Here is a 22,224-nt window from a genome sequence, read left to right as displayed (position 1 = left end):
TGATAAATTTGTTGGTCTTAAGATCACTAAGAAGGTATTTATTACCCATCTAATGTTTGGTAATGATGTACTCATCTTTAGACAAGTATCCATTTGTTAATGGAAAGAAACCTTGCACATAATCTCAAAATTAGGGGGTGTTTATGGTCTCTTCATGAATGGCTAAAAATTCCTCTGATCAACAGGAGATCATCTTCTGTTGATCATCTTAGAGATTGCACACTTTTTTGATGTTGGTGTTAGGTCTCCTGATGATGGATTCACATATTTGAGATACAGATTAAAGCAAAATTGTTATCGGATTTCAGATTTGCAATTTGAGATCATGATAACAAATTGGCCATACATGTGGATGTCGTCGAGGGGCACGATGATACACATTCAATCTATTTTATAGAACTTTGTGGTGTACTAAATGCAACTATTTCTATTGTCCCAATATGGTTATCCATAAAATCAATGTTATCATAGCCAAGTCCCACAGCCTGGGTCAAGAGGAATAAAAAAAATTCCTTTGGTTTGTCTGAGGGACATTTCTAGACCGAATAATCAAGGCAGATGGGGCTTCAAATATTTAAAATCCTTAGGCTGGGCTTTACTTTCCAAGAGTTTCTGGAAACCAATATATGGTACAAGGATATGGCAATCCATTATTAAGGCTAAATATTTGAAACATCACTCTTTTGTGGACTAGTACTGAACTAGGATAATATCTCAATAGAATGGCTCACGCATCTGGCATTGCATCTTCAAGGTAAAAGAATGGATCATGGAAAATTTACAAAGGGAGATTGGAACCAAATTTGTTGTATAGGTCCTATCCTAGGTATGCAAGATTCATCTTTACTTCCAACATGGATTATCAATCATATACACAGGATAGGAATCATCTATATAAGCCAAATTATGGAACAAACTGATGTTGAGAATCCACTTCCAAAGTGGAAAGAGGTGGTGGATCTCAACATCACTCGCGAGGATGCTTTGATTTTAGTTCATGTTGTTTGATGCAAGTGAGTAAATTTTTTTATTTTTATTGAAGGTGCTATTATAACAATGCAAGAATATCTTGCAGGCAAATCAAGGTTGACGCATCAGATGAAATCATATCATAAAATGGTTGTGAAAACTCTAAAGAAAATGGATGAGGACAATCAGAAGTTGCTTTGGTTTAAAACTAAGGTTGCTAAACAATAGAAGCACAGTAAACGTTTAGAAGAGACAGTTAGCATAGTGTCATCAAAATTGCGTGTGAAAGATGAAGAAATTAAAATTATTAGACAAAGGGATACAAAGCAGCATGAGGAATGCAAGAAAGAGGTATGATTAATTGAAAGTTGAGACTAGAGCACATGGAAGTTGAAACACAACAACTTATAGTAGTTCAGTTAGTGTCTTGGAATTGCACCTTGTGTATAATTTTATGTGAGGCGTAAATTTTTGTTGTCATTTGGACGTGTAATTTTAATGTAAAAATGCAATATGTTTAACCATGTATGTTTTATTCAGAATTGATCTTCTTTTGTTTTTTTTGAGGTTCTTATGAGTGTTATGCTAATTGAAAGTGTGAGCAGATGAATTATTTGGAGTAAAGTTATAGAGAACAAATTGATTAGATGAATGCAAATATTACAAAGAGACAATCAAAGATGGAAGAGTTTAAGGAGGAGTTATAGAAAGCACACTTAGATCGTTGTCACCAACTTGCATTTTACCGTACAGCGGCTCCCAAAAGATGCACAAGTTGTGAACGATGAAGAACACGAACAACAAATCAAGTAAATTTCCTCTCCATTATGGACCTTTCTTTGATTTCCCTCTATTTATTCTTTCTAAGGAATAACTTATTATTTGTCATTTGTGCACGAAATTCATTTTTTCCCTTAAGTTCCTAAATTTTAGAGCAGCCAACCTGTTTTTCTTGGCTTGTAGCTTATTGGAATTATATCTTACATTGTTCACGGGTGCTATCAGGGTAGACCACACCCATTCTTAGTGGTCAATGTTGTAAGAGTATTTCAAAATGTTATGTCGAACTAATTAGATCTTAAAGAGTGAACTAGTCAAATGTTAAAATTAAAATAACAGTTCAATTAAAATAATTTACAAAATATTTTGTCGAACTACTTGGATCTTGAAAAGTGAACTAGTCAAGTGCCAGAATTAAAACAACAATCCAGATAAACAATTATTTTTTTGTTTTAGTATGTGTTATCACTCATAAAGTTTCTCTTGGTTGTAGGAGAGAAGTTTCCAAGGTAACCTTTTCACTCCAACTTACTGATCGAAGGCTAGCCCCTTCAATCCAGAGAGGGCTCTCTCTAACCTTTATATTGTGGCTAGATATTTAGATAGGTTATGTTGATGTAGGGTTTGGTTGGACCTTAAACCAATAGTTCATTGGATGATGGAGTCAAATAGCTAGGGTTTAGATAGGTTTACCAAGATAATTGATTGTTTGATCATGATAATAAAAGAAAGGTGGATAGCAGATCCTAGACCTTTGTCATTGTTGTAGATGGATGAAGAAAAAGAAGAACAATCCACTACAACAGGGCATACACAGTGAATCCTATGGTAACTTTAGAGGATCAATATGGGAACCTTTGAAAATTTAAATCAGAGCATCAAAACAAAGAAGAATTATGAATTAATTTATCTTTTCCAAACATTCAGAAGGAATGCATTTGTGAGATTATTAAAGGAGAACTTGAAAAACACAGAGAACATACATACTAAAACCAACTATATCATGGATATTTATATCATTAGTTACAATCTATTGATCTTGGAAAATGAAATAATTAAAGTATTCAAAAGCACACAGAAAATTACTATATCTTTTTAGAAAAACCAACCCTTTCTTCATATTATTGATGAAATATATAGAAAATACAATAGAGATAAGCTCCTTGAAGTATGGTAGCAATAATTACAAAATATTTACATAATATTTGATATTTTAGTTAACAAAAATCACAAAAACCATATCATCTTAGCTACTCGGATCCTTAATTTGATACATAATCCATGGTCAAATCAGAGCACAAGGTTGTTATATGTTCTTGTTGCTAGTATCCTGGAAGAATATCAAGGTGTCTACTGCAAGACAGGATATAGGATGGTCTGTTGCATTACAGGATTGATCTCTAAAGCTAAATGTGTGTTCCCTCGTTGTAGCCAACTGATGCATGAACTTGGAAATGATGCCAAAATTGTGTAATTGTCTGCCTTCTTCATTGCTTGCTTTCCTTATGTTGACTTGTACTCCTTTAGCCACAACAATATTTGATATATTACCAAGTATAGTAAAAAATGATTACTACTTGATGATTAACCAAGAGTAAACAAAAATTTCAAATATCCATTAAGGTTTGGTGCAACAAAATTAGGGTTTACTGTAACAAAATTAGGGTTTATACTATACTATGCCTCTGAAGTCAAATGATCACTTTCCTATGTCTTATACAACCTCAACAAGGATATCTAGCTTATTTTGACTCCTTGTCACCCTTTTGGTAAGTTTTTGTGGACTTTTATCATCTTTTAGGGTTTTTCCTTTGTTCTTTTGAGCATACTCTGTTTTCCTCTGTCTTTTTCTACTCTTTGAAGTCTGCTCTGTTTTTTCTTCTTCATCAAGGATGATAATTGTTTCTTTGAACTTAGGATCCATTCTAGCTTTGAAATTCAACCTCAGTTCGTTAGTAGGACGAGTGTGAGGTATTTTGCCCTAAACCCTAACCTTTGTCTCGACTTCCTCATCCTTTGTTTCAACTTTCTGTTTGCCCTTTTTTCTTTTCGAGATTTTTTGTTTTGTTTCTTCCTCCTCTGCCATAATCCTCTGTTGGCTTTTTTTGCTTCTAGTCTTCCCTTCATAAACTTCAACCTTTGACATCTTCACAGGGACCTCCTCGTGTTTTTCATCCTGGGGTTAGCTAGATTCTTCTTTGGTCTCATAAGCTACAACTTGAGAAGGAACTTTGTTTTGGCCTCTTTTTTATCTTCTAGGTACATATGGATTTGGGTTATTTTGCCTCATTTTCCTTAATTGTTCTACTTTCTTATTCAACTCATAAGTATATAAAATCTTAATGAGACTGTGATGACAAATATCATGAGCTTGTAATTCAGGTCTCTTCCTTGCCTTAGTGCACATTTTCAACAAATTTTGATGTAGGAAATATGCCAAATTCATTTTCCTAAAGCTTGCTATGTGACAAAGAAACCTCATGTGATATAGGTAATCTTTGGAATACCTACCTTCACAGGTGAAGAATAGTTGGACAGTTCTAAGTACAACAACCCATTGAAGTTTCAGTTTGCTTTGGAGGAACCCTGCATTCCAATATTGATTTTGACAATCTTATTTCAGGAAGAAATTTAAATCCACATTCAACAACCTCTGCTTCCTGAACCATCTTTCTACTTCTACTGGCAAACTCGTTGCTTTAAAAGATAGACTCCTCTGTGATAGGGAATTGTTTCCTTCGAAGGAGAAGATAAAATCATGGCACCTGCTAAGGTTATACCAATTAAAATTTTGAAACACTGGTTTCCAACCTACATCTCTGAATGGTCAATCATTTCAGGTTACACTTCGAAGTACATGCCATCGGGTTCAAACCTCTTCACATTGTCAAACTGGCCCATTTGGAATGCTCCAAGACTTTCAAACACCTTTACTGACCTTGAAATACCCTAACAGAGGACTGCAAGACAACTAACAACCTTTCTGCACTGGAAAACTGCAAATTTGGGTTTGCTGGAAAAATTGGTTTTAAGAAAAACATGGTAAACTAGGGTTTGATATTAAAAGGCTCAATTGGGCTAAAAAATGTTGGAAAATTCCATATCATACAAGTGGAAGACCAATATTTTACAAATCACCACTTGAGCGCTAAAAAAACATGGGTTAACGGGTTAGAAATGAAGTTTTAATTTTTTTCGAAAAGCGATACGAAAACATTTCGTAGCGGCAACCGAATTTTTACTATAAGTCAAATTTGGCATAAACTTAGGGTTAGGTAAAAGAGTTGTAATGACACATTTCCCTAGGCTTAGAAAACCTTATAATGAATACAATACCTCCCTTTACATGATTATGACTTGCGAAAAGATAAACTGACATCATTGTTTTGAAATGAAGGTGTAAACTTGATGCTAACTGTATGAGTCATTTCCTCTTTTGGAAAAGGAATTGCTTTGACTTTGTTGTCATTTGTATAATGCTTAGGAAATAGAAACCATTTTTCCTTCAGTATCCTTGCCTTGAGATTTCACCAATAATCAAACACACACTCAATACCATACTAGTCGCATACTCAGTCCCAACCAGATACATATTTAGTCCAAACCACTTTGTTACACAACCAAACAAGGCTAAACATATTCAACATCCTTGCTGGAAATATATGTCACGAGATTGCTTCAACAAAGTGAATATGGGCAACATTCATGCTGGAAGCAATGACTTTAAACTTAGTCCAACAAATGAAACATAATTGATTCTTATATACAAATCCACCAAGTAATTGATGTAGGCCTCTCATCTGACACTGACATGTATACATGATAATGCAAGTCAAATGGACGAAAGGTAAACAATGAACATCAATATTTAGATTAAATTGAGAAGTTGGTTACTCTGCTAATAATGAAATTGACGGGTTGGTTACTCCGCTAATAATGAAATTTTCCATGGAAATCCATCGTCATCCTTTCGTATGTACACACATGCCTATTAGCGTAGTTCTAATACTCTACCTAGGAGATAGAATGCTTAGAAAATATTTGCACCTTTCTGCAGTGTATAAGATGGGGCAGAGTCTAGATAATTTAATTATCTTTACTTATAGGGTTTTCGACAATGCATGATAATTGTCTATGGTAAAATATATATTCGAAGGGTCAAAAAAACCCCGAAACATTATTGGCATGCCCTTTTCCATGACTTGGAGGCCTATTATGGCACAAACCTATATCTGCCATTGCAACATTATAAAAGTAGAGTTTGAATTCACCGAATTAGTGTTTTGTCCTATGGATTGCTAAGGTTTTTGCAGTTTAATTTGTAACATTCTTGGTTACCAAAGAAGCAATTGGAACAAATTCCATTTTGCATTAGATCATCATTTAAGCACTTCTTGAATCTGTAGGTAACAAGCTCATCTGTTGTGTAACTTCAAGAAATGAAATTTTAGACTTTCTTGACCTAATTATGTTATAGATATAGTTACTCCAATAGGTAGCGATAAGTTGGTTTCAATAATCAAGGAATCAACCAAAAATCATGTGCTTAATCATGCTGACAAATCTACCATGTATATGTTGCTAGAAATTTGGATGTGGAAAAAACACATCATTGTGGATGTAATGACAAATTATTCTATGGCTTGCAATGCTATGCCATGGAGACTTGATGAGCTCATGGATTGAGCAATGCGTACTTATAGAAAATCTATGTGATAGGGTACATGTCAACATTTCCATATATGTGTTCTTCCACTGTCTTGCTATTTCAACAAAATTAATTTCTAAGTCTTTGCTTATTTGTTTGATTCAGTGTCTTCCCTATTAGTTTTTGGCAATCGCTATCTCCTTGGTGCTTTTATGAGGACATCTATTTGCCCTTACAACACAACCATGTTCTAGATTTAGATAACACACCCATGTTCCACACTTATCCCTCTACTTTACCAATTTCTTCCCATTACCTACACCTCCTAATTCTTTATCCCTTCCACATCCACATCCTTATTTCCTATAAGGCTACCTCTAATATTTACACCCTTTTAGTGCAAACAATAATACTAATGAATATTAGAGATATCATATTTTAAAATATTCAAAATTTAAAAAAAACTATGTACAATCGTTTTTCAAATTGGAAAACTCGCAACCAAATATTAAATGGAAAAGTCCAAAAGTATAAAATACTGTAAATTCTCTTTTAAGTCATGCAATTTTGACCCCGAACATGAGTTCTGGTCACTTCCTGGTAGTTTCTCTGTAAGCGTGAAAATTGTGAAAATTTAGATTCAGAGAACCATTTGACTGCTAGCGGGTTTTGGAAATATAGATTCAGAGAACAAATCTGGAATAAAAACCACATCCGTTGGAATTTTGAACCAATAAAGCCAAGCAGCTTAGTACTAATATTTCCCATCATTTGCTTTGCTTCATTGAATTACAAGTAGCACAGATCCATCTTATTCTTATGAATGACGTGCACCTGGAATTTGATGGCGTCATTTGATGTAACAGATTCAGCATTATAAAAGTAAAGATGTCGGTTAAAGCCCAAAATATATGCCCAAGCAGAGCAGATAGAATAAAGCATTGCAGTAAAACATCAAACAAGGTTCTCTGTTCTGCTATCATCATATGATGAGCCTATAAGAATTTACAATTATAGTTTTAATCGTTCCTTTCAGTACAATACATTATTATGGATGATAACTCTATCCTACATAAATGTATATACTCTATTAGTTTTGAATTTAAAATTACAAATTTTTACACTGAAAAACATAATTTGTATTATCATCAAGTCATTATTAGTTGGTCATTATTATTTAGTCGATTGAAAGTTTAGAAAAATATTATAAATAGGTGGGAAAACTTATCATAATTCAGATCCGTAAAGGGGTAGGTTTTCATTCATGCCAGATGTCTCTGGGTCTTGGGCCATTAACTTGTCTCTTTAAGTGAATAGAGCTCTTAGCCAAGCACAAACTACAGACCTAAGTTCAGAAAATTATTATAAACGAATAACTTCTGAATATTTTTTTTGGTGGATCATATAAACAAATGGCTTTTGAATATCTTTTTGGTGGATTATATAAACAAATAGCTTCTGAATATTTTTTGGCCATTAGTTTAAAGTGGCCACAATTTTGCTGGGAATTTGTGGAAATTCAGATAGAATTTTGCTTGGAATTTGTGGAAATTCAGATGGAATTTGTGGAATTTTGATTGGAATTTGTGGAAATTCAGATGGAATTTTGCTTGGAATTTGTGGAAATTCAGATAAAACAATTTTAAATGAAATGAATTTATGGTCGATACGGAGATGGCTATATTACAGTTTATTACCATTTGAGGCAGAGACTCTCGTTATCAAATTTACCATTACAAGGATACACAGAACCCTCTTTCGCAAGCTACAGGAAATAGCTTTCCCCACATCATTACTGCGGCTGCACTTTCAGCCAGCATTTGGCAATAACAGAGATGGTCAGGTGAATGTTGTCACAAGTGCTTCTTGTTCTTGCTGTTGTTCATCATTATGTCGTGCTCGGTATTCACTGATTTGGCGCTGCTGCATCTTTGTTTGATGTACAAGTTGAGGAACAGCAAGAGAAGCGTAACGTTGGAAAGGGCATCGAAAAGTAACGCGCCAATTCCGTTGCAGCCTGCCTTCCCTGTGAAGTGTCGAGCAAGAAGAGCAACGTAGGTGAGCGACGTGAATGCCAAGTGCACCATCTGGCAATTGGCGGGCAGAAAAGAGGACCAGCAACCCCAACCGATGCTGCGGCAAAGGAAATACGAATAAAGCACGACATAGAGAAGTGTGGTGGCGAGGATGGTCACGATCTGCAGCGACTGCGAGAACTCCAGCCACGCGTAGCACACGAAAACGACCGCGACGCGGTGGAAAACGTGGAGGAAGGTGAGGGGCTTCTTGCGGAGGATCCATATGACCGTGTCGAAGAGCTGGTGGTACTTTGTGAGGTAGAAGATGTATGACCAGAAGAACACTCTGCCAGAGGGGCGCGTGCCCACAGGAAAACACATTACCCATTCCCCCGCATTTTTAAATTGCCTACCCCAAATCCATCTCGTCTCTCTGAGCTCCACCGCCGTGGCTTCCCAGCAGCCCATGAAGATGGCCACCGAAGCCAAAACCACCAAGAGGTTATGAATGGCGGGGATGGGACCTAGAGGCAACGGCCTCTTCCTGGGCGTAAGCAGAATCTTGAGAAGCAGAATGAGCAACAAATAGGAGGCAATGGCCAGAAGGGGAAAGTGCCATGTGGAACCCCAAGCGTGATGGTCCCATCTGAAATGTGTGACCATGGGTTGCTCTGCTAACAAGTATCTCACTCTACCCTGTATATCTCCACTCCATCTCCATGTCTGGTTACTCATTTGTAAACAAAAATGAAACCCTCACAACCAGAAAAAACAAACACCTAGATGGCTCCCGACGAATCGCTATCCTGATGAAATGGAAATAGGAAGAGTGGCAAGACAATCAAATTTCCCAACGGTGGAATTCCCAGATGTGTGACAGTTTCACCAGACCGATTTTCGAGACGCGATATGGGCTTGCTTGCCTGTTTACCTGTTCTATTCTCACTGCGCGCAATATATATAATGTAATGGATTTTGGAAAAAGTATCGACACCGCCCAGAAAACCTGATGTTAAATTATTGTCTGCGCAAGCATTCGTTCAACACGGATGGTTTCGGCGACTCATTCAAAAGACCACATGGACGGAATAAAATACGTTCTCCGTGTTCGTTGAGATACGAGAAAAGCGTGGAATTCTTGGTAGTAGGCTTCACTTTTTTGACTGCGAGACGAGGGAGAACAGAGCTTTTCACAACGTAGTATCTCAGTAGACAGTTAGACCACAGAGAAATATTATTAAGTGTATTTCTAGGGAGGAATTAACAATTGTTATTTAATTTTTGACAAACCTATTTCAAAGGAGGAATTAATGATTGTTCTTCAATTTTTGACAGATTTATTTCAATCTTTTGCAAATCTTTTGATGTCCTGGATGAGATGGATTAGACTGATGGACGGACGAGATCTTCAAACATTTCATTGACATTATGGGAATGGATCTATTTTATTTGGTGGAGGAATCTTGTCGTTTTATAAAATTCACAAGTGATATAAATGCTACTTTCATTGCTCTCGTACCAAAGTTTTATTGTCCGGGGATTACACACCTATTTCCTCGTGTAATATCACATATAAAATGATCTCTAAAATTATTGCAAATCGCTTAAAAGGGAAGTTATATGAATTCATATTTGTGGAACAATTTGGTTTTTTTTTAAAGAGCAAACAAATTTAAGAGGTTGTTGCAATTGCACAAAAGTGCATTCATTCGATTAAATTTCATGAAAAGGAGGTCATTGTTCTTAAGCTAGATTTGCATAAGGCATAACACTTTTGTGCAATTCATTCGATTAAATTTCATGAAAAGGAGGTCATTGTTCTTAAGCTATATTTGCATAAGGCGTAACACTTTTGTGCAATTCATTCGATTAAATTTCATGAAAAGGAGGTCATTGTTCTTAAGCTAGATTTGCATAAGGTGTACGATAGTGTTGATTGGGTGTTCCTTCAGTTGATCATGCATAAAATCGATTATCTATTGACATCGTGGACTAGATTATGTCACGTGTTTCAATGGTATGTTATGTTGTTCTGATTAATGGAGTTTTGTCTCATTTCTTTCGGACTCATAAGGGACTAAGATAGGGTTGTGCCCTTTCTCTTCTATTTTTGTTTGTCATTGATGGTCTAAGTAGAAAAATTACCAGGGCAAAGATTGACAATAGATTTGTTGGTCTTCATGTCACTAAGAATCTATTTATTACTCATCTAATGTTTTTTGATGATGTATTTCTCTTTGGACAAGTACTTGTTTGCCAATGGAAAGAACTCTCGCACATAATCTCAAAATTCAAGGATGCTTCTGGTCTCAAATGGCTCAAAATCAATGCTTATCCATGCCTCCGATCAATAAGAGATCATCTCAGAAATTGCACACTTATTTGAGTTGGTGGTTCGCCTCTAGATGATGGATTCACATATTTGGGATACAGATTAAAGCCAAATTGCTATCGGATTTCGGATTAGCAATGAATAATAGAAAAAATTGAGAGCGGGATAACAAATTGGACATACATGTCGATGTCATCGAGGGGCAGGATGATACACATTCAATATATTTTATACAACCTTGCAGTGTACTCAATGCAAAGATTTCTATTGCCCAATATGGTTATCCATAAAATCAACGCTACATAGTCAAGTTCCTATGGTCTGGGGCGAGAGGAAAAAAAAATCATTTGGTTAGTCTAAGGGACATTTCTAGATTCACTGACCAAGGCAGATGGAGCTTAAAAGATTTAAAATCCTTCGGTTGGGCTTTGCTTTCCAAGAGTTTCTAGAGAGCAATATACGGTATAGGGATATGGAAATCCATTACTAAGGCTAAATATATGAAACATCACTCTTCTGTGGACTGGTACTAGACTAGGATAATATCTCAATAGAACAGCTCACACATCTAGCATAGCATCTTGAAGGTAAAAAAATGGATCATGGGAAATTTACAATGGGAGATTGGAACCGAATCTGTTGTACAAGTGGGGATTGATCTTATCATGGGTATGCATGATTCATCTCTACTTCGGACATCGATAATTAATCATCTACAGATGAAAGGCATCATCTATATAAGCCAAATTATGGAACAAACTGATGTTGAGCATCCACTTCCAAAGTAGAAAGGGGCGGTGGATCTCGACATCACAAACGAGGATGCTTTAATTTGGGATAGATATATCAATCATTTATTATGGCCAAGGATCTCGATCAGATTAGAGGACGACACACCAAGATGAAATGGTAATCTAACTCATGGTGAGATATCAGAAGATCTATATTTCTCTTATGGAAAATGAATCTATATGTTATTTTTGGATTGTGTGGACCTCGGAAATGTCATTCAAAATCACTATCTTTAGCTTGTTGGTTTGGAAGAATAGAAACCTCGGATAGGAAAACCTAGGTAGGAGAGGAAACATTGGCCCTGGTCGATGTTACATTTGCAAAGGTGCGCTCGAATATACATATCATTTACACATAAAATGCTCCTTTGCAATAGCTACATGGATCAGGGTTCTTCTTTGTCTTAATATACAAATGAGGTGACCTATTATAGGTCTATGGATGAATGCTTTGAATGATGGGTGAGTCGAGTCGGGGCATATAAGAGTCTCCCCTTTTTCATCATTTGGGGCATATGAAAGGGAAGGAATGTTGTTATCTTTGAGGAAATGACATATTACATAGTTTGGGTTAGTGAATGTATATGTGCCTTTTTCAAGTAACATGGTTGGCATTGGCACAAAGAATATTGGTGATCCCTCATACTGCAAAATATATTACTGGATATTTTGATGGGGCTGCACAGGTGAGATGTTATGGCTGTGGTGCACAAATTGAGGTATACATTTTACTAGAGTAGTGGCGACGACACAAAATCGAGAGCATAAGTGATGCGCTCTGGGGTCTGCTACATTTTGTGCAAGGTTAAATAGGTTCTATCGGCGTTCAAGGGTGGTAATTGAATGGATAAGTGGAATGGCAGCCTTTTCTCCTCCATTAATCCAAAACTAAATGAATAATGAAACTATTTTAATGTCCACGAGGCTAAAAATAGCCTATGGGACAGATTGCTTGTCCATCTGGTGCTTGTATTCGACCCTTTTCTTGTGAAGTCTCACAATAAATTCTCTTAGCTTCTCGACAAACCCCTCGTTGAATAGATTATCCCAAGAGCTAGCTGCTAGAATATCTGCATAACTTTCTGTGTTGTCTTTGAAGGCCTCGCATTCTAAAATGAAATGTTTTTCTGTTTCCACTTTCCTAGAAGAGAAAGAGATACATATTCTTTCCTCCCACACTTCTTTTGGCCTTTTCAAGCACCCTATTTCACAACGAAGTTGATGACAATTAGTCCTTAATTGAGCAATAAGAATTTTGTCTCTCCAAGAAATATTGGCCCCTATGTATGTTTTTTGTTGATGATTATGAGTGGGATTAAACTCTTCAATACATTACTTCTTCTTTCTCCCTAGCTCGTTCTCCCAAGTATGTTTGTGAAACTTATCCATAACAAAAGTTTTTATCTCTTCACTGTTTGTGAGACATATGCTCAAGAAAATTCCTCATTTACTAAACCATTTGTTATTTTTTCGCATCCAAGTCTTCTTTCTTTTGCACAATATGTCATTAAACACAACCTTAGGCCATTTTCCCTCTTCCATTTGCTCAATTTTTTTTAAATACCTTATGACTCACACCATATCAATTGCTTCAATAGGAGCAACCCATGTTTCACTTAACAAGATAGCATAAGAAACTGCACTTCTAATTTTGAATTTGTTTGTAATCAAACGCTTCTTAATTTTCTCAATTCGTTTCCAGTGCATCTCGAATGTACTGCTAGCCCACAGTTTACAACCGTAGAGAATCATCGGAATCACTAGAAGCCCAAAAAGAGTTAGAGTGGTTTTTCAATCCCATAACTCTACCTCTCTACACCTGTTTCGAAAAGCATAAAATGATTTCCAACCCCCCAAAGTTATTTTCTTTCTACAATCATCCCAACTTAGATCTCTGTTGAAGTCAATTCTGAGGTATTTGTAATCCGCAACTTCTTCCAAAATGTTTCCTTCAAAGTAGAACTTATGATGGTTATGCTTTCTTTTGTTAGAGAAAACCACTACTTTCGTTTTGCTAATATTGACTTGCATCCCCACCCTTCTACAAAAATTCTCAAGGGAAAGTAAGTGCTCTTGCAAACAAAGAGTAGATTTAGCAGTCAGAATAAGGTCATCTGTGTACAAAAGAAGTCTTATAACGAACTTTGCCCAAATGGATACTGTCAGCCCCTTGCGAATTTAGCCACTCTTCAAGCTTATCGATATATAAACCAAAAAGGGTAGGAGACAATGGGCAACCTTGCGTGACCTCGATATCGCTTCTAAAACTTTCAAAAATGTCTGTTGAAGTTCTAATTTTGAATTTCACCTCTTCATACAACATATGCATAGTTGCTCTCAAATGCCTGGGAACCCTGAGTTTTCTGCTGCTGAAAAACGTTTTCCAAAGTATCACTTTTGAACACATATTCTGGGAATATAACGCTTTTTCAGACTCACTATCCAAACGAGGCCTCAAGTCTCAGCCCAGGTACATTCATTTTGAGATTTTTAGACTAGGAGTGTGATGCCAAGTTGGAATTTTTCCCATGTATTGACTGTAGGATCGATATAACACTAGGTTTTGGGATGTTGTATGTCTACATCGACTAGTTTTAGGAATACAACATTGGTGAACACTGTTGTTAATGGGTGAAAATGGATACTTGGATCAATAATGCATACAATATGGCTCTAGTTGTTCAGTGTTGAAATTTGTTCCTATTGAATCTAAGGCAACCATCCACAAGTTATGTTAGGCAAGTTAACCAAGTTTTGAAATTATGCAAGTTCCCAATATTGGTAAATAAATGTATTCTGATGTAGGACGTCCACAATTTGGCCTAGCCTAATGGGCTTTTGAAAGGAAAACATGGGGTTGAGCTTTGATCCATTTATGTGTGCATAGGTTAATAAACCATTTAATACCATCCATATAACTCGGAATTTATCATGGGGTTGAGGTTTAAATATTTTCTCAAGCTTTACACTCTAAAAAAATATTTACACCTTGAGAAATTTGATCTCTAAACACATAATAAATCTAGACAAATAATATACTTAATATCTCTATAACATAAATGTACTTACCTAATATACCCCACTCTATTCTAAAAAAATTTGTAAACACATTTATTTTGTTGAATTCAGACTTCTGTGATCCATAACAGTTATAAGAAGAGCTTCGGCATAAATCACATATAGAAAGACCTTTGTCGACGCGTTTCGAACCAACAAGTGTGGTTCATCGTCAGGACAAGTTGGTTCGAAATGCGTCGACAAAGGTCTTTCTACACATTTATTTTTCCAACGCATTATGCTACAATTTTTCATAACATACATCTTTTATGCTTTTCATATTTTTCCTAACATACATCTTTTATGCTATTCATAAAAGAACTTATGGTTTCATTGTATGATGGTATTCATACCATGAAAATAAATTTTATATTTGGTTAACATTAATATTCATATTCAAAATATAACATCTTAAAATATTAAAAATTTCAAAATATAACGTCTTAAAAAATAAAAATGGTACGATCACTTTTGAAAAATAAATAAATAAATAGTACGGTCACTTTTGAAATTGGAAAAATCGAGAAATAGACCATCAAGTTTTAAAAGTTAAAGTCTAGAAGAATAAAATATTTTAAATTCTTCTTATGCAATTTTGGCAGCGAACATGCAACCTAGTCAGTTCCTCCTCGCCACTTTCTCTAGGCATGAAAATTGTGAAAAATTAGATTCAAAGAACCTTGTGACTACTAGCGCATTTTGAAAAATAGACTCAGAGAAAAAATGCATCTAGCCTTAAGAATGTCATGCACCTGGAATTTGATGGCGTCAGCTCCATCTTAGTCCTAAGAATGTCATGCACCTGGAATTTGATGGGGTCAGCTGATGTAACAGATTCAGGTTTTTATTAAGGGGATAATCCTCCCGGAAGAAGCATTATGTCATGCACCTGGAATTTGATGGCGTCAGCTCCATCTTAGTCTTACGAATGTCATGCACCTAGGATTTGATGGGCCAGCTAGTGTAACAGATTCAAGTTTTTATTAAGGGATAATCCCTGCTGAAGAAGCATTATATTACATCATAGATTATATTATCTTTACAAACATTGTGTCAACCGACAACAATCCATGATATCAATTTTACAAAAGCTTACAAACGTTGGGCCAACCCAACATGTATAATCGTGATTCAAATATGGGTAGGGAGGGCATTATTGCACCGTCCCAACCACCCGGGATAACAAGCACATACAATAACAGATTCAGTTTAGAAAAAGGAAAGATGTCCTTTAAAGCAGGGTTGCGCAGAGAAACATCACAAAAAGGAAAAATATATGCTCAAGCAAAGCAAATAATAGAACAATTTATTTTATGATGAGCTTATGACAATTTACAATTATATTTTTAATTGTTCCTTTCATTACAGTATTATGGATAATAAATCCATCATACATAAATATTAATAATAAATATATTTTACAGAAATGCATATACTCTTTTTTTCAAAAGAAAAAAAAAGAGAGAGGCTATTTTAGGTTAAAAAAAATAATACATATATTTGGGATCTGTCTTTCTTTCTTTGGATTACATATATGAATTCTCTGATCAGGCTAATCAAAATATCTTCAAAAAATACTATTTCCATTGTGTTTTTTTCTTTTTTCACAAAAATTCTAAATTCTATGATTGCCTATTTGCTGGAAAATATAATCTATTACTGAAAGTTGTCAAAAAAGAGAAAAGAGAATATGTTGGAATTGATGAACAACATAGTGATGTATATAAGAGGAGTCAAGTACAAAGGAAATTGGAGGACAATTTACTTTTTGAAAGTAAATTTACAAGTATTGAACAGAGGTTGTTTGGACAACAACAAAAGGGTAAGGATGAATGGGCGGTAGTAAGAATCCAACGACTTCAAAGAGAAGATATTAAGCAATAGTTTGACGATGAGTGGACATAGTACAACAAAAAATGGTGATCATAAATTGATCCAGAACCTTAACCACAGTTAAGAACAAGGTTAAGAACAAAGGAAAAGAACAATGTTTGTACATGCGGTTACAGTTCACATGACAGTCAATTCTACATGAATTAGCGTTAAAAGGTTAATATTGGCCTTAAGTGCAAAAACCTTTGTTAAGCGCCTTTTCTTTAAATTCTGAATTAAGCATGTGGGCAGTGTTCGACCAAGTGATAAATGGTTTTTCGCACAAGCGAAAGGCTGGAAGCGGTAATATACCAAAAGCACGCGATTCCACTTAGCGATCAACACGTAGCAGAGCAAAACTACTTTTCTCGCATGCCCTCGACTAGATATCGTTCGTGCATGAAATTTGTGCAAGATTGAGCGACGTCCGTTAGATTGATTGGGGTCACATCAACGGTGGGAGATTCTCCAGCAAGTTGGCCAGCGGACGACGCGACAACCGATGGACGGGATAGATCAACGGTTCAGAATTAACTCGATCATGAGCTCTATGGAGGATTGTCCCTAACCGTTAGGATTATACCGCACATATGTGCGCCCAACAGTGACGGTAATGCTAATGGCTACCTCTGACGGTCAGCGTAGCGGAGTGGCTAAAGTTTAGCGGATTTGCTAAGTTTAGTTGGAGTCAGGTGTAGTCGCTAATTTTGGTGGAGATATCACATAAAAGCATTCACAGAGTAGTTTTACCAGGGGAGAGTCCAAAGGAAATAGAGGTAGAGCCTAAGAGACATAGGCAGAGCCCGAGAGTTAGAGAAACTCAAAGAGAGCGAAAAAAGAGGCTCGCTAGGCTAATCAGAGTCTTTTGAAGCCGATGGAATAATCCAGAGAAGCTGAAGAAGTCATCTTCATGGAGAATTCCATCCAAGAAGATTGATTCTGGAGTTCAGAGCCACCAGAGGTTAGAGGCAGTTGCAGGAGCTACCAGAGCTCATTCTCAGTGATCCAACAGTCAATTCGGACTGTAATGAGCCTTATGAATCCATTGCAGAAGCATCTGAAGACTTCTAAGGGCCAAGATGCTACAGGGAAGTTTCAGGCAGCAAGTGATTAAATGATCAATTTATTGTAGGTGTCTGATATTTACTGAAGACAGAATAAGAAGTTCCAGAGATAGTTGAAGAATTCTGAGGGAGTTAGTGCCATCAAGAAGCTCAAGTCAGCTCAGAGCACTAATTGAAGGAATCAAGTCCAAGGAAGCTTAGATCTGTTGCAAAGTGAGGATAGCCAGGGATATAGATAGTATTCTAAGCCCATTGGTTCAGTTCATAAACCTTTGGAGTTAAGTGTGGAACTTGTAAAAGAAGATTTACCATAATCCCAAAGAGCCAAGTCAAATTGATAAGAGCTCAAGGAGACGTAGCCCATGATATTAGGGTGAACTCCTAGATTATATTGTTGTTATGTGTGGTTGTTTATTTGTTACATTTTTTGTTATATGTGTTTAATATCAGAATGAACAAATAGGCACTTAAACAGTTAAAACAAAGACATACACCTATTTCAAGTACTTAATTCCGAAATTGTCAACACAAGCTAGACCATATATTTGTTAAGCTTTGGAGTGGGAGGTTCTTGGAAATATAACAAGATGTTAAACCCTCATTTCAGATTAGGTGGTATCAGAGCTAGCTGCTTGATTAACAGAGCATAGATTCTTGATTGACAGAGCAATAGATTACTTGCTTGACTTGAAAGGTGTTTAAACAGTACAAGGGATTTCACTGTTTGATCGTTTGTAAACTAATTATTGTTTGAGTTTGCAAAGGTGAAGGGAAACTACTGATAGCTAAGTGTAGGAGAGGACAAGAAGGAAGAAGGGTTGAAGGCATTCTCCTTACCCCAAGGACCTCAAGGCAATCCTTGAAGCACAAGAGGTTTGATTGCTAAAGGCTATTTGAATAAGCTCTTTGTGAATTTTGTTGAAGTTCTTTTGTTCATTTCGATAATGACAACTTCTACAAGTGAGTTCTCAAAATCCTCCTCCTTCACAAGATTATTTTATGAATACATGAAGCAAGACTTGTTCATCATGATGGATATGGTGAGAGAAATGTATGGGGAAGAAATGAAGAACACCAAACTTCGAGAGCAATTGAATTCCATGAAGGAAGAGAAGCAGTTGCTTTCTGACAAATTGCAGGAAATGGAGAGTCAACTTCATATTGCAAATATGAACCTGGAAAGGATGCATGAGTTGGAGACACAGCTTCTTGTTGCCAAAGAAACCTCACTCAAGTATCAGCTTGAAGAAGAGGTAAATAATTCTAGTTTTTCTTCAATCTCCTCTAAGAATGCTTATGTTGGTTCTTTTGAAAAACATAATAGAGGCATAGGGTCCAAGTTGATGTCAAAAATGGGTTATGAAGGAAAAGGATTGGGCAAACATGCACAGGGCATTGTTGAGCCAATAATGGTTGAGAAAAGGCCTAAGTATTTGGGTCTTGGCTATGGACAAGCGTATGGAGAAAGTTCCAAAATAGCGATGAAGGCAAAGGAAGCAGTTCCTAGAAGGAGTTTCATTTCAGATTCTCTACCTCAAGTTTGTAAAGATTGTATTCTTGGGGAATGCAATAGTTTGAAACATACTTTTCAGGAAGAAGGTGTTCATAAGCATGCACTTGAACCAGAGAGTTGTGAAAGCTCGGAAAGCATTGAAGAGATTGATGGTGTTCCAAAGGAAGCCACTTCTTCATACGAGTTCACCTCCTCATAAAGGTAATAAAGGTGAAAGAGAAAGGTATAAATCTGATTTCAATCATATTTCCTTTGATCATGTAAAGCATGGTAAATTTCCACATAAGCATTGGAAAAAAATTGCATGTTCCTTTTGTGGTTTGGATAACCATAGTGTTTCTAGATGTTGGAAGAGAATGGCCACATACAAGAAACTATTGAAGAAAATGAGGCAAGAAGCCAAAGGTCCATTGGACAAGGCAAATCATGTTGTCAAGAAGATGCACATGCGTTGCACTTATTGCCATAAGCAAGGACATATTGTTGAAAAGTTTTGGACTCTAAATCCAACAATGCTTCCATGAAATTTGAAGAAGGTGGAAAGAGAGAATGGCAAGAATGGAAAGGAAGTTTCCATAATTGATGTGTTGCAGGATGATTCACATGTTGATGTCAATGTGCAGTTAAAGGAAGCACCTTTGATGTGGGTTGGTAAGAAATGGTTAGAGTTCTTATCCAATTAAGGTTGCATGTCTTTTGATTTGATGCATTTCTTTGCTAATGGAATGCAAGTTGCAGGGTTTACCAATAAGGTGAATGGAAAAGTTGAGTATGTAGACTCACTTCATTGCAGCAAAAATTATATTCATTTCAGCTTTGTAAGTATAGTGTGCTTAAAACAAAGTTGAAGGATGGAATACATACATGAGAATGATATGTATGAACACAAGGATGTTGATGATTTCCTTGTATTTGAACATGTATGTGTAATTGACTTGATGGTTTATTGTTATGTTTAAAACATGCATGTAATGTCATGTTGACTTAGAAAAGTTGATTTTGTCTCCAAGATTGTAAAAAGGAGATAATGATGAAGTGTTTCATCTTTGAAAAAGAATCCTTAAGTTCTTTTTATACATACTTGACTTGAAGAGTCAGTTGTTTGAAAAGGCATGTTTTTTTTGGCTTGTTATCTAGTTAATAATTTGTATACAAGATGTGAAGACATTGATGTGAAATTTGTTTCTTTTGATGAAGTAAGAGTTTATGTTGTTTTTGACAATATGTCAGTAAAACATACTTTAACTAATACAAATGTAAATTTCTGTTAAGAAGATGTGATCTCACATTTGTTTGAGCCACCTTGGATCAATGATCAAGGAAGAGATGTTCAACTACCTTCTATAACCTTCTCAATAGAAGTTATGAAGGAATTCAAGGAAGACAGTTCTTAACAGGAGGACAAGCGCATCCAGGAAGGAAAGGGTTGACTGCCTTCAAGTTTTGGTTTAGAGGCACTAGCCATGCAAGGCAAGTGTATGGAGGCTGAAAGAAGAGGGTGTCGTACTCTCATCTACTGTGCAAATCAATATATTAGTATTTTGGGGTCCAAAAGATTCTCAATGGGGAGGAGTGATCAAAAATTGATCCAGAACCTTAACTGTAGTTAAGAACAAGGTTAATAACAAAGGAAAAGAACAAAGGTTAAGAACAACGTTTGTACATTCGGTTACAGTTCACATGACTGCCATTTCTACGTGAATTAGTGCTAAAAGGTTAATATTGGCCTTAAGCGCAAAAACCTTTGTTAAGTGCCTTTTCTGTAAATTATGAACTAAGCACATGGGAAGTATTCGACCAAGTGGTAAACGGTTTTTCGCGTGCGTGAAACGCTGGAAGTGGTAATCTACCAAAAGCACACGATTCCACTCAGTGATTTACACGTAGCAGAGCAAAACTGCTTTTCTCGCACGCCCTCGGTTAGATATCGTTCATGCATGAAATCTGCACGAGATTGAGCGACGTCCATTGGATTGAGTGGGGTCACATCAACAATGAGAGATCATCCGGGGAAGTTGGCCAGTAGACGACACGACAACCGTTGGATGGACGGGATAGATCGACGATTCAGAATTAACCTGATCAGGAGCTCTATGGAGGATTGTCCCTAACCGTCGAGATTATACCGCACATATGTACGCCCAACAATTACGGTAATGCTAACGGATACCTCTGACGGTCAGCCTGACAGAGTGGCTAATGTTTAGCGTATTTTCGTTTAGTTGGAGTCAGGTGCAGTCGTTAATTTTGGTGGAGATGTCACATAAAAGCACTCACAGAGTAGTTTTACCAGGGGAGAGTCTAGAGGAAACAGAGGCAGAGCCCGAGATTTAGAGAAACTCAGAGAGAGTGAAACAAGAGGCTCACTAAGCTAATCAGATCCTTCTAAAGCCAATGGAATAATCCAGAGAAGCTGAAGAAGTCATATTCATGGAGAATTCCATCCAAGAAGATTGATTCTGGAGTTCAGAGCCATCAGAGGTTGGAGGCAGTTGCAGGAGCTACCAGAGCTCATTCTCAGTGATCCAACAGTCAATTCGGACTGTAATGATCCTTATGAATCCATTGCAAGGATTTGCAGAACATATAAAGGATTCTAAGGGCCAAGATGCTATAGGGAAGTTTCAGGCAGCAAGTGATCAAATGATCAGTCTGTTGTAGGTGTCTGATATGTATTGAAGACAGAAGAAGAAGTTCCAGAAATAGTTGAAGAATTCTAAGGGACTTAGTGACATCAAGAAGCTCAAGTAAGCTTAGAGCACTGATTGAAGGAATCAAGTCCAAGAAAGCTTAGATCTGTTGCAGAGTGAGGACAGTCAGGGATATAGATGGTATTCTAAGCCCATTGGTTCAGTTCAAAAACCTTTGGAGTTAAGTGTGGAACTTGTAAAAGAAGCTTTACCATAATCCCAAAGAGCCAAGTCAAATTGACAAGAGCTCAAGGAGACGTAGCCCATGATATTAGGGTGAACTCCTAGATTATATTGTTGTTATGTGTGATTGTTTATTAGTTGCATCTACTGTTATATGTGTTTAATATCAAAATGAACAAATAAGCACTTAAAGAGTTAAAGCAAAGACATACACCTATTTCAAGTACTTAATTCCACTGTTGTCAACATAAGCTAGATCATATATTTGTTAAGCTTTGGAGTGGGAGGTTCTTGTAAGTATAACAAG

The 22,224-nt window shown here is 36.4% G+C and overlaps 1 pseudogene; it reads right to left on the bottom strand.

Moving 5' to 3' along the window:
* Nucleotides 1–8,139: 8,139 nt before the first annotated feature.
* On the bottom strand, nt 8,140–9,338 carry LOC149155528 (fatty acid elongase 3-like pseudogene; annotated as a pseudogene).
* Between the last annotated feature and the right edge of the window lie 12,886 nt (nt 9,339–22,224).

Source organism: Pinus tabuliformis, chromosome 9, assembly GCF_031772625.1.
Source record: "Pinus tabuliformis cultivar Carrire ecotype Pingquan chromosome 9, CPIR1, whole genome shotgun sequence".
Classification (NCBI taxonomy): domain Eukaryota; kingdom Viridiplantae; phylum Streptophyta; class Pinopsida; order Pinales; family Pinaceae; genus Pinus; species Pinus tabuliformis.
Note: the sequence above shows the minus strand (reverse complement) of the source record. Positions and strands in the feature narration are given on the sequence as shown.